Source organism: Ambystoma mexicanum, chromosome 7q (genome assembly GCF_040938575.1).
Source record: "Ambystoma mexicanum isolate Mex_15411 chromosome 7q, UKY_AmexF1_1, whole genome shotgun sequence".
Classification (NCBI taxonomy): domain Eukaryota; kingdom Metazoa; phylum Chordata; class Amphibia; order Caudata; family Ambystomatidae; genus Ambystoma; species Ambystoma mexicanum.
In genome coordinates this window covers 977601376-977614531 of record NC_090941.1, presented here as the reverse complement: position 1 = coordinate 977614531, position 13156 = coordinate 977601376, and the positions used below count along the sequence as shown (strand labels likewise).

At 45.9% G+C, this 13156-nt stretch overlaps 1 long non-coding RNA gene across 1 annotated transcript in view; it reads right to left on the bottom strand.

Annotated features, from left to right (window-relative positions):
- Positions 1-366: 366 nt before the first annotated feature.
- The window catches only part of LOC138528441 (uncharacterized), a 78983-nt gene continuing 66193 nt past the window's right edge, over positions 367-13156 (bottom strand). The window contains exon 3 of the long non-coding RNA XR_011284143.1: positions 367-2816. This is a non-coding gene — a long non-coding RNA (uncharacterized lncRNA). The remainder of the gene's footprint in view (positions 2817-13156) is intronic.

Below are 13156 nucleotides of genomic sequence, written 5' to 3'. Positions count from 1 at the left end.
ATTTGTTAAGCGAAGAACTGCTTTCTTGCGCCCTCTGGTGGTGTTCAATGTATTGTACTAAATAGATATTTCACACTAACTAGTACCACTTCAAAAAACCTTATCAACGCTAATAGGTTTTGGCAGCCATATGCCAGGTCCATCTTCAAATGCCTTAATAATGCATTCATATGTCTAGTAAATTCACCATTTGCTAATGTATTGTGCTCTAGCACCTTGAAAAATCTCTCGTGGTAGATGGAATTACCAACAACGATCTCAGACCAAATAACCGCATAGACTTAAGGAATATGACAAAGTACTACTTTATTCGCAATTTAATAAAGCAGGACAATCTGGCAGACATCAAACTGATGCTTGCGCACTCACACACAAACTTGATTACACAGGGGTTTTATACACCAATATGCGTCATCTATGATGTTATCTAACGTGGCAAACCATATAACCTATTAGCGGGAGGGATTGGATTAGGGGGACATATCTACTTATAGTACGTATACAGGTTAGTCATTCAGTGGCTGTCTCTTATCTGTAAAACAACCCTCGAACTACCGCTACATACGTATAATACTGATTATAACAAACAAAATGGCAGCGGATTGGCCTATGCAGCATTGTATAGCAGATTGCCCGATGACCCACTGATTTGTTGGCATGCCCATCCAACCTTGGACTTTCGACTCGGCTAGCAGCACATAAGCAAACCGAAACCGAGGTGCTCGAATCACGTCATATTACTCCTCACTTTCCCAATTAGTCCATCACCTCTCATCATGAGCCAAAGTTTTCCGTCTTTAGTTGACCTTGTAGCCTGCTCTCTGTTCTAGGACATTCAAAGGAGTGAAAGCACATCACTATCTTCATTCGAGGCTTAATGAATAGCCCTTGTTTTTCAACTTCTGAATCACGCGTGAAGAGACCATGAATTTATCAATTTCAGCCTCTTATTTACTGCTATTTGTTAACAAATATACTGGGTGTCATTGCTCCTTTTGGCCTCTAGAGGCTTGCTCACTCTACCTTGCATAGGCTTTATACACTTTTAATTGTCCAATACTTTACTCTTGCAAATTATTTCTTCTTCTTAAATCTAAGAGAAATATGTCTCATGTCCATGACTCATCCATCTGCCTCCCTTTGTGCTTTGCAGCTATTCCTTAAAAATAGCATCCTTGATCCCAAGCCAACATTGACTCCTCTTTGTTTTTGCACACAAAGCTATTCTTCCAGCATCTCCTGACTCTCCAAACCTGATCGGCTTCTGAGGTAGTTGAATTGAATATTTACACGAGTCACCGTCCATTTTCCAATAATGGCCATCCTTGCCATGTTACATATTCCTCTATAGCAAGCTTCTTTGTATCTTTTCTACCTTGCATTACTGCGTGTTTACACTTATTGGTCAGCAAGTTACTTTATCTTGTTCTGTATTCATGATTATTTTATCATCTCGTACATGTTTCTCTTGTTACTTCAGTTACATTGTCACTCTTAAGTATTTTCAGATTGTTTCCACATAGCTCTGTATATCTTCTTTATGATGTCACTCTGCCCATGTCAGATTTCACTCAGCGCTCCACGATGTCCAATGGTGCATGCTGCTATCTTTCCACACAGCATCCTTCACACTTTCAGTGCAAGCTTACATTCGGTATGGGTGTCTGAGTGCATGTCGTCTCTCATATGCTGAATGAGGCATAGGCCGAACACATGGAGTCTCACAAATGGCCCTTCTCCTGCTGTTCCAGCATGATGGTGGTGAGGAGGTGGGAGTAAGGGAACAGGCGTCCACCTGCTCTTCCACAGCAAATGAACATGTGAGGTTATACTCTAATCATATACTAATTGCTGCCTCGAATGGTCCAATAATGCCACCGTATGCCTGGTATAGTCACAATATACCAAGGTATAACTTCACATACCGAGGTACTGCAACCACTTTCATGCGGCAGTATTTGCCGCTGTGTTGCCATGGCCACAACTGAAGACGATCTGCTGAATATGCAGCTGTCTATGTCCTCTGCATGAAAGAAGACTTGCCGTGGATACGGAGAGCCACTTCCTCGGGAGGCAAGGGGTAAACTGTATACCAAATGGTAGCAAACACAAACAACTATCATTTCCTACCTAATCTGCCCAGTTCTTCGCATGAAACACAATCCTCCTACTTAGTCTACAACTCTGTCTTTGATTTTATGGTATGAACATACCATGATTTCATAGCTAACTGGCCATTTTCAAAAAGTAAGGCTTAGCAAGACCCTTCAGTCTGCTTATTTCAGAGCCTGCTGAAACCCCATTATTATACATGGGCCCTGATTTACAAAGCCTTTGTCAATGGGGATTTTCCATACAAAAACACTTTTGTAAATTAGGCCAATAGTCTCTACATTGTGTTTTGCTCTTAGTTCTTTAATATAACATATATTCACTGCTCAATAGAGATTGGTGGCAGGCATGTGCCATGTACATCTAAACTGCTACTTTCCTGTTGCAAAGCTATACACTGTACTAAAATCACCTCCTTCAATATCTCGACATCTAAGACAGGATTACGTACTCTAGTACGAAATTTTATTTTTGTCATATATTGCACTTGAACCATGAGGTGTGGGGTAACAGACTGTATGCAACCACCGGCCTTGCATTTTGCTTGTTTGCATTTCTGCTGTAGCACCCCCTGACCTCCGTACCATGAGGCGAGGCTTTCAAGATTGTGTACACCTACTGATTTTGTCTCTAGGCTTGTTTGTACTTCTGTTGTAGCATACACTTGCGGTAACTAGTGCCTAGATGCCTGAGGGCTTTGTCCGCTGAAATAAATGCAAAAATAAAATAAATAAATTAAATAAGACCTATTGATTTTGGTTTAAATAAACCTTTTGCCATACATGTGACAATACCATACATCAATTCATGATAAAAAACAGTACATTTAAAGTAACCTACAATACATTTAAAATAACACACAAGACATTGAAAATGTGTCTAACAATTAATTTACAAATAAAATCATCATCATAATTTTCACCAAAACAAGAGCTCTTCAACCCAGCGATCCATAATTTTGTAAGATCAAGATCACAATATCCTGAGATTACCTGTTGACTAGTCAGTTAATATAATGTTTACTACTGGTTATATTGGTGTCTGTCATTACAATGCATCTGTGCAGGCTCCACCTGCTCAGTTATTACAGTGTTTACTACTGGTTATATTGGTGTCTGTCATTACATTACATCTGTGCAGGCTCCACCTGCTCTTTGCACCTGCAAAAGAGTGGGAAAAATCTGTGTGGATCCTTGCCTATTCACCTGCAACAATAGTGTAACACAGGCAGATTCCCTGCACATAGTAGCAAAGAACAGGCAAACACATAAGCCATGCCCTCTGCTTTGTGCAGGAAATCAGGTTGAACATATCAGAGATGCAGGAAAACAAACAATGATTTGGTATCTGCAGGTTTTCCCGCACCTGTTCGATTTTGCAACACTAAGAAAATAAGATTGTTAGTCTCCAGTTCTGACTTTGTTCACAGAACATCTTCACGCATCAATCACTAAAGCCGCCAAACACCTCTTACCATAACACAACTGACAGCCAGACCAATCATTTGAAAGCACTATGCAAACCACAAAAACACTCCGCACCATTTGACTAATTGTCAAATTCTCTCCACCTTACTCACTACACATAAACCCAAACCAGCCACTCACACCCAGCTTTTGGTAAAAAAATAAAAGAGCCTCTCCTCAAATTTTGAACATCACAAACTTAGGCTTCTAACTACAACTGACATACCCATCCCCTTGTCAATACAGGCTCACACTATAAGCAAGAGGCTGCCCCTCTGGACGAACAGCCTTCGATTCCTGGTGCACTTCTCATCTAGAAAGCTTAAATGCACGCAGAGCTCAGGGAACGCCTGATCTGCAATCGCAACACAGGCACTGCGGTCTTGTCTTTCCCTCTCCTCCAGACTAAGCAATCCCACCCACTCCTGAAGACCATGTACATGGCAGAGGTGTGTGGCACACGTCATAATAGGGCAACACAACACAGAACAACACACTCGTAATTACCAAATACTTCCCTCTTACCCAGCACAGATATGTGGTTTCCTGACATGAAACCTACTGTGTCTGCAGGATTTTTTTAACCCCTTAAGGGCCAATGACTAGTATGCTCGTCCTTTTTGCATAGAGTTGCATAATAGCCTGGCAGTTATTTAAACAGTTTTTTACATTTCTTGGTAAATTTCCCCAAACCCTTCCCTTTCCTTTGAATAACAGTTTAATTGGCGCTGTCTTATGATTCCCCCAATCTCACACAGGGACACCATGTGCTGTAGGCTTCAGAACTCAATGTCTTATATTTCATGTTTTTGAAACCAGCAAGTTTCAGTGGCATATGATGTCGGGAAAATCCCCCAAAAAAGTTTAAACCTGCAGCACATCACCAAATAAACCAACAGGTAAACAAGCAGCAAAGACAGCGTCAAGGTCTATTTCGATAGAATTGTACAGAAAAGGGTCGGGAATCCAGCATCGTATCCCCATCCCAGTACTGAGTCCCATGAGCACAGAAACCTCAGGGCTTTTTATGCAGTGGTACACATTGAGCTTCAAAGGAGAACACGAGAATCAATACAGAAAAATAAATACGAAACACTTAGTTGGTTACATTAAAAATGGGCTACATTCTTTCAACGTTGGGGTACATGTTAGAACACCATCTGAGTATAGTATAATTCCACTCGGCCAACCCACATGGTTATTTTCTTGCTTGTATATCACTTCAACAACATACAACTACTCTTTCACAGTAGATACTTCATGTATTGAGGGCAACAGTTGGTTCAAATTCTCAAATTGTGTGGGATTACATTGGCGCGGTCAAGATTTCAACCGAATATCAGATTGTGGTACCATAGGCCAATTTACCACGTGACTTCAGTTACTGTGATGAGTGAGACTCTCACATCCTATTGTAGGTTATCTATAGTGCGCAAACAGCTTTAATTTATAAAGAACATACAAGTAGCATTGAGCGATAAGACCTTTGCAATGCCTTCTCAGCACACCCTGTAGAAGACAGTCCTTATCTTCTCCATACATTGCATTTGAGGAGGTTCTCTTGGCCATAGGACCCAGTCCACGCTCAGACAAACCATAGGTCTGGTTTCTGGTCAGGCCTGCTAAGTACATAACAGTTTCCAGTCCCTGGAAGCTGCCCTTCCCAGACATCTTGGTGGATGATTCCGGCCCAGACAAAGCGTACCCAGATTCCAGTGGCCAGCTCGTGCGTTTCTGAATTTGAATTTCAAAGCTATTTTTAGCGTGCCACTATACGTGGGATTGTCTCCCACTAGAAGCCCATCCCAGCAAAAGTCGAGCAAATCACCAAGCAACAAGCATAACAGAGTTGACATCACCATCTGTTGAAATGCTCTCCGTTGCTGTAGGGTGACAGTAAACCACATGGTAGAACATCTCTACAGCAGATGGAAGTTTCAGTAGTCAGTAGCACTACGCGGGAACTCACCAGTGCTGGTCTGGGCAGTTTACCCTCTGTATTTCTGTACCAACAACCAACCAGTTAACATTCTGGTTCAAACAACTGGACTACAGCAGCCGATTACAAAACGCTCAAATTCTGCAGTTTTGAACAGTCTAAATGTGTCTTACTAGAGATGGTTACGGGACTGCAAATCAACTGTTATGAATTTGTGATTTGCTTGTCACGTTGCCATCTGTTAAAGGTGAGCATATCTTTTTTCTGCCTTTATTCCTGTAAAATATCTAATTATTTTAACGTATACAGCTGCTGAAATTCGTACGCGCATGTTTTACTATTGCTGTTCATTTAGAAAGTCTCCAAAGTGATTTTTATAAAATAAAGCAGATTGCAAAAATGTGTACAATTATTGAATTGGCCTGTATAGTTCAGGATTTGGAATCCACGAAAAACTGTCCAAATGGATCCCGAATCTATGGCCGGGAGGATAGCTCAACAGCAACGCGTGGTCGCCGTGGAAGCAAGAGGACGTTGAGCAACATGGGTTTGATCCCTGAGTCCACGCATAGAAACCTCTGGGTACAACGCGCGTTATAAATAACCAACTACATTACATTACAAAAGACCATGCCAGAGTCGATGCTCAAGTTGAATTGTGAGTTGTCGAAGTGTGAGAGGGAAATGGTGACGAAAGAGGCACCCTTGATGAAGTTGGATCATAAATTGCAACTGATCGGCAGAAAACTTCATGCAGGTTGTACTGGACTCCAGAGGAAAAGTGTTTGTTAGGCCTCCAGGATGATGATCGATGGTGGGGGACTTTGTTGCACACGTTATGGGGATGTTCAAGGGTTGCAGTGTTTTTCAGAGAAGTTTTGACCAAATTGATTTGGTTGTAAATATGGATGTTTTGAGAGCCCCAAACCTTCGCTGCTGTGGTTAGGTGGGTGTAGCAAGGGAGTAAGCTTTCATTTGAGGGTGTGGACTCTCAGAACGTTGGTAGTTGCTCAGAAACAAATACTAAAAGTTTGGAAAACGAGGAAAAAGCCACAAACTGAAACTTGGTTGAGTGAATTGATTATACTGTCCACTTATGAGAAGGTGATCTATAAGAAAGGAGAGTGCTCTGAAGACTCTGCTAGTATCGGGACACCCTTTCATGGCTTGTATGGGTGATTCTGGCGGCTGATTGTGATGTGATTCTTGGTTATGTGATTGTGCACAATTGGTTTTAATTATTGTGTGATTTTTTGTGTGTTTCGTTTTTGTTTTGGGCAGGGGTTGTTTTTACTATATATTGATTTGGTCGAATTTTAGTTCACAATATGCCTTTTGTTATGATTTCTGTCACGTTGCAGTGAACTACATTGTACTCATTCTACTATTTGTTTCGTTTCTTGAAATTATAAAAGAAGTTTAAAAAAGAAAGTCTCCAAAGTGAATTTTATACACTAACATAATTGTAATAAAGCAGATGAAAATACTTTGTAAAATGATTGAATTGGCCTGGATTTTGAACCCGCAAACATTTTTCCAAATGGATCCCGAATCTGGGGAAACCGAAAGACCATGCTCGAGTCCATCGTTCTACATTTTATCTGCAGTGATCAGCTGTTCCTTGCGTGGGGAGGAAGCGGGGCCCCGAGCTTAGAAGATCTCTGTGATGACTGTCCTTACTTTTGACATTAAAATGCCAGTAACATTATGTACTAAGTGCAAGTCAGCAAGCGGATGATTCAGAGTGGCTGTTGTCTCTGAAACGTTGCCAATACCGATGTTATGTCATATTTGGTACCCCATACCGTTCTGGTATCCCCCGGTCTTCGGCTGTGTTCGTAGCCGACGGCTGGGCCTTTGCGGAAATAGGCTGAAGCAGCTGCAAACCGAGCTGCGCTGAGCTGCGATCGTTTGTCAGCAGCTTTCATAGAAGGCCAGTAATGATAATTTATTTATTTATTACATTTGCATAGCGTACAGCAGCCCTTGGGCATCGACTGGTAATAATGATAATGATGTTTTATTTATAAAGCGCCTTTATCCAAAGCGCTTTGAAGAGCACATATTTACATACAATATCACCCAACCGAAATTGGTACTCAGTAGCCAGAGAGCATTTATTTGCTGTGAAAAGGCCAGACGATTTTGAGACGGTGCAGTCCTGGGATGGTTGCACATGAAATTACGATTAAAAAACTTGACTAAAAGTAACAGAATGTAAAGAAAACAAGGATTGGCAGAGCCGATTGCATCGTAAAATTAGGACTAACGTTCTCTGACTGTAAATAAAACAAGCATTGGCAAAGTCAACAGTTTGGGCTTTTTTGTAGGTATGAGATTGGCATTTGGCAGGCACTACAGCTCGGAAGAGGGGCCGGTGCTCAGGCTCACGGGGGCCGTGCTCAGGCTTAATGCAGCCAATAAGAGACGAGAAGGTGGGTCCCCAAACACAGCTGAAGACCGGGGGATACCGGAAAGGGGGATGGGGTGCCAAATATTACATAACACCGGGTCATTAGAAATGGAAGGGGTGCATAGAGCTACTTACTGTGTGAAACACTGGCTGCAATGGTGCATTTTCTTTCACTGTGTTTCATTACAGAGGCTATTTGTTTAGGCTCACATTACCTTGAATGCTGGTAATTGTAGGCTACCACTCCTTGCTTCTCTCCCATCGCGTGTCCCCTACAAAGCTGAACTCACTGGCTGTGTGAAATAAAGGCTCATTATATGACTCCAGCATCCCTTTTCCCATAGTAACATTCCTTCCACGACAGGGGACTTTCAAAACCGGGGATGCTAGCACTAGGGCCAAAGTATCATCACTCTCCCACAACGAAACTCTTGTTTTCCACTGAATCCGACTTCCGGAAACTTTTACATGTTATTTTTCACACGAAGAACTGCATTCTTGCTTCCTCTAGTGGCTATTAACTTTATTGTTCTGCATCGCCATTTCATAATCCACATTTTACAATACCGCTAAATAAACACTAAGAAAAACAACCACTGGCAAAGCCAATGATTGAGCTCTTGTATAGGTAATACATCGGTAATTCCCAGACATTTTCAAGGCACTGAAATCATATGCCCAGGTACTCACCCATTTGCCAACTTTGTCATCTTATTGCCTGGTACTACCGTCATTTGCCAGACATTGCGCGGGAAGGACTCTAAGTGAGTGTGATGATATGATATGGCATTTATAACGCGCCTATACACAAGTGTTTGCAGGCACGACGAGGCAAGGGGCAACAGAGGGAAGACAGAGACAACGATCTTACTAGGCCAGGTGACATTGAGATTGCGCAACTGCAGGGTATCGGAGGACAGGAAAAGCACGTGGGCAAAGCGGAGGGGGCAGTGCAGTACATGGGATCAACAGTAAAATAATAAATAAATAAAAACAATAAGTAAAAAGTGCGGCCAGCACCTCCTGATGACTGCAGTACCTCGGTACTCATATGGTGTGAATAACTAGGCAACTGATGGCAGTCCTTGGTAAAAGTGTGAGTACTTAGGCATATGTACAGGATTTTGAGGAAATAATCTGGGTGCTGTTAAATGCAGGACAAGTGTGCCTACCAGAAGCAAGATCTCCACACTGGGTGCCTCAAGTAAGGTGATCCCCAATTTTGGAGCGACTATCATGAATTGGGCCTCCTGCCCCGAGAGACCTTGTTCAGTGACTGCACTGCCAGCAGGAGGGAGCACCATCTGGCACAGAAGAAATGAGTTGCAATTCGGTTTTTACACACTAAGGGCCCGATTCAAGGATTTTTTTGCACGGTTATGATTTGATATGATATGGCGTTTATAATGCGCCTAGACACAAGTGTTTCAAGGCGCAACAAGGCAAGGGACGGGGAACAAAGGGAAGACAGAACAACGATCCTACTAGGCCAGGTATCATTCAGATTGCACAAGTGCATGAGGAGGGGGAAAGGAAAAAGTGCATGGGGAAGGGAGAGTGGAAAGTGCAGTACATGAGATAGTAGAATAAAAATAAGACAAATAAAATGGCCAAAGTGAATTTGCACTGCCGACACACACCCTGATTCATGGAACTAAGCAAAGTGTATTTTTGCAGAGAAATACACTTTGCACAGTTCCATGAATCAGCGTTTGTGCCAGCAGTGCAAAGTCACTTTGAACCGTGCTGAAAAATCCATGAATTGGGCCCTAAATACATTTACAACTCAGCATGATAGTTTATTTGTTGCACACTCAATACATATTATAATCCGGGATGTTTAATACATTGACCCCCCTTGCCCCTCGCCCTCCAATACTAGAGCTGTTTTACAAATAGGGTGTCAGTTTTTTTTTAACTTCCTTCATGATTGAGCTCCTTTATATTTTAGGCAACATTTAAGCAATATCACCAATGAACATTACACATCAGGTGTATTTGTAGCGCACACGTTCAACCACAGAGGGGTATCTTGTCAGTATTGACAGATAACAGATGTTTATTGTTACCCAACTCAATGGTACTCATTTTATCGACCTCAGAAGGAAGAAGGGACGAGGGCACCTGCCAGGATTCAAACCTGTCACCGTGAGGTCAAACACAGCGCCCTGTACTGGATGCTTTAGTCCACTGAGCCACTGACCCAAGACCTCTCTGCTTCTCTGATGCAGCGTCGGACTGGCCCTTTCGGTCTTTCGGCCCGTGGCCGAACGACTTTGGGGTGCCCTGGGGCCGGTTTTCCGGCAGCCACCTCTGGGCCGTTTTTTTAAAAAAAAAAATGTATTTTTTTTTATTGGCAGCAGGCGCCGCGGGCGCGGCCCCGTCCCGGCCCGGCCCCGGCCTAGTGTGCGCTGCGCTGCAGTGCAGCGCCGCCGAGCCACATCGCGAGTATTCGCGCGGGCCGCGGCCAAGTGAAGTCAGACTCATGACGGGGGGTGTGTGTGTGGAGGTGACTGGGTGAGTGACTGATCCGCCTGGGCTGGGCGAGCTTGGCCAGCCACTGTCTGTCAGTGAGGCAGGGCATGGAGGCTCGGCTCGGGAGCCAGCCCAGGAGGCACTGTGAGACCGTCCACAGGAGTCTGCAGTGCACAATCATCATAGCAAGGTAACACTAGTCACTAGATGTTACCTTGCTTTGATGATTGCATCTGCATGCATCATGCATGCATCATCATTTATGATGCATGCAGAATGCAGATGCAGATGCATGTGTGCATAAGCGTCGCCGTCGCGTCGGTGGGGGCCGGTCACGGACGGTGCGCCTGCCGTGTGTGTGGCTGTGTGCTCCTCACGAGCCTCTCTGGCCTGCGGCTGTGGCGGCCAGACGGCCAGAGAGAACGACGACTTGTTTCATCTGTGTGGGAGGGAGGCAGGTGTTACAATTGGTGTGCGTGACGCACACCAAAGCAATTTTTAACACCTGCCTCCCTCCCCTCCGGCGAGTCCTCCTCCTGACCCTGGGGGGTGGGTGCAGCCTTGCAGGCTGACCGCGAGGGCTCCTCTGAGCTGGAGCCGGCGGGCACTCTAGAGTCTAGACACTGACACATTTCATTCACACTTGCTTTCAACTTTGCTGCAGGAAGTAACACTTCTTTGCAAAGTTGAAAGCAAGCAACTGTCTTCAACTTGTGCCTGGGGGGTTTGGGGGGCCGGGCGTGGTGGACACGATTCGTCGTTGTCGTTGAATAACCCCGGACCCAATGAAAATTCGGCTGGGCAGGCAGTGCCTGGCCTGCCCTGCCCACCCAATTTGCCGCCAAATCACAATCACATATTATGCTGCTGGGCTGGCTGCTGCTACATGAGCCCCCCACCCAGTACAAGCACACACCGTGGCCGTGGTGTCTGCAGACTGCAGTGGACCTCGAGACCGTCCCAGGCAGCAGCTGAAAGCAAACGCAGTTTCGGGAAGGAAGGAACTTGGAAGTCACAGTCAGCGAGGAATCGGATACACAGTGAGTACGGGCCGGGTCACCCGTCTGACTCCTGGCTGGCAGAGCTTGTATAATGAGCCAGGAAGAGAAGAAGTGAGTGAGGGGAGAGAGCGGGCGGAGAAGAGATGGGGGGAGATTGCTGCCCGTTGCTATGTAAACAAGTTATTTTTGGCCCCAGTTGCCTGGAAGGCCGGCCCGGCCTCCAGCGCGGGATTCCCAAAGCTCAGCCTCAGGCAGACGCTGGCCTGAATACCATACCACCCACAGATCCCACCCGGACAGGCCCTGCAACCCCTCACTCACTATGCCAGACCCTCACACTGCTGCACGCCCTCACTCACACTGCCAGGCCCTCACTCATCTCTTCACACTACTGCACGCGGCACGCCCTCACTCACCCTGCCTAGACCGCACACAGCTGCCATCGCCCTGACCACAGACCACCGTGCCCGACCTTCACACCCTCACCCCAGCGAGCTCTCACACTGCGCCAGTTCCTCACAGTGCGGCCCAGCTCTCACTCTCAGATCAGCGTTTCTGGTTCTCCGGCACTATTGCCTCACCCAACCCTGCCAGGCCCTCACACTCGTGGCACACCACCCTGCCACACCAGCCTGCCGACCCTCACACTCGTGCCACACCACCCTGCCACACCAGCCTGCCGGACCCTCACACTCGTGCCACACCACCCTGCCACACCAGCCTTACCGGACCCTCACACTCGTGCCACACCACCCTGCCAGGGCCTCACACTGCCCCCTCAATCTCAGGCCACCGTGCACGGACTTCCCACCCTCAAACTGACAAGCCCTCACCCTGCTGCGCCTCCTCATCCCCCCAAAACATCACACAGCTGCCACCCCTATACCCTCATACCTGGTCTTCAATCAAACACTACAACTACCCCACCCCCAAGGTCAGACTGGGGCATAAAGTTGTCGCGGGCATTAATGAAAAAGTGGCCCACAGTCACAAATGGCAATTCCTTCCTCTTGTAGCAGACTGCTTGAGTAGTACCCAAGGGGGAGGTTTTTGATCAAATGTGTGGTAAATTGTGCAATTTAAAGAATATTTATTCAGTAACACTGGTCAAAACTACTAGCCGCATAGTGAAGTAACTTATCAAACTGGCCCACATGGGCCCAAAAAGGGGGCCACTTTGACCCAAAAAATTGGCCCACACTGACATTTTGTGTTTTGGGTTCAGGCATTGCCCTGTTCCCCTATAGGCCAGTCCAACCCTGCCTACCCCCACCAAGCCTCACACCGGACACTTAACAAACTGCCAGGGTTTCACACTTCTCTCCCACTCTCAGACTCCCCTGCCCAACCTTCACCCCAGCAAGCCCTCACACTGCTGCCATACCACCTTGCCAGATCCTAAAGCTGCTGCCACCTACTCACCCTCAGTCCAACATTTCTGGTCCTCAAACACTCCGCCACCCTGCCAAGACATCTCACTCTCACATGCCACCCTGTTAGCCCCACACCGGTGCCATTCCCTCATCCACAGACTACGTTGGCCCTCTCACTGATGGCACCTCCACATCCTGTCACGCCACCATGCGAGGTGCCCACGCTGCCAGGCCCTCACACTGCCACCACCCCTTCACTTTGCCAAATTGAAATCCTGCACCAAACCCCATTACCAAACTCTCACACTGCTGACACCCCCGGCCCCTACCCTGCCTGGCCCTCGTGTTGCTGCCACCGATCACCCTCCCAGACTCTC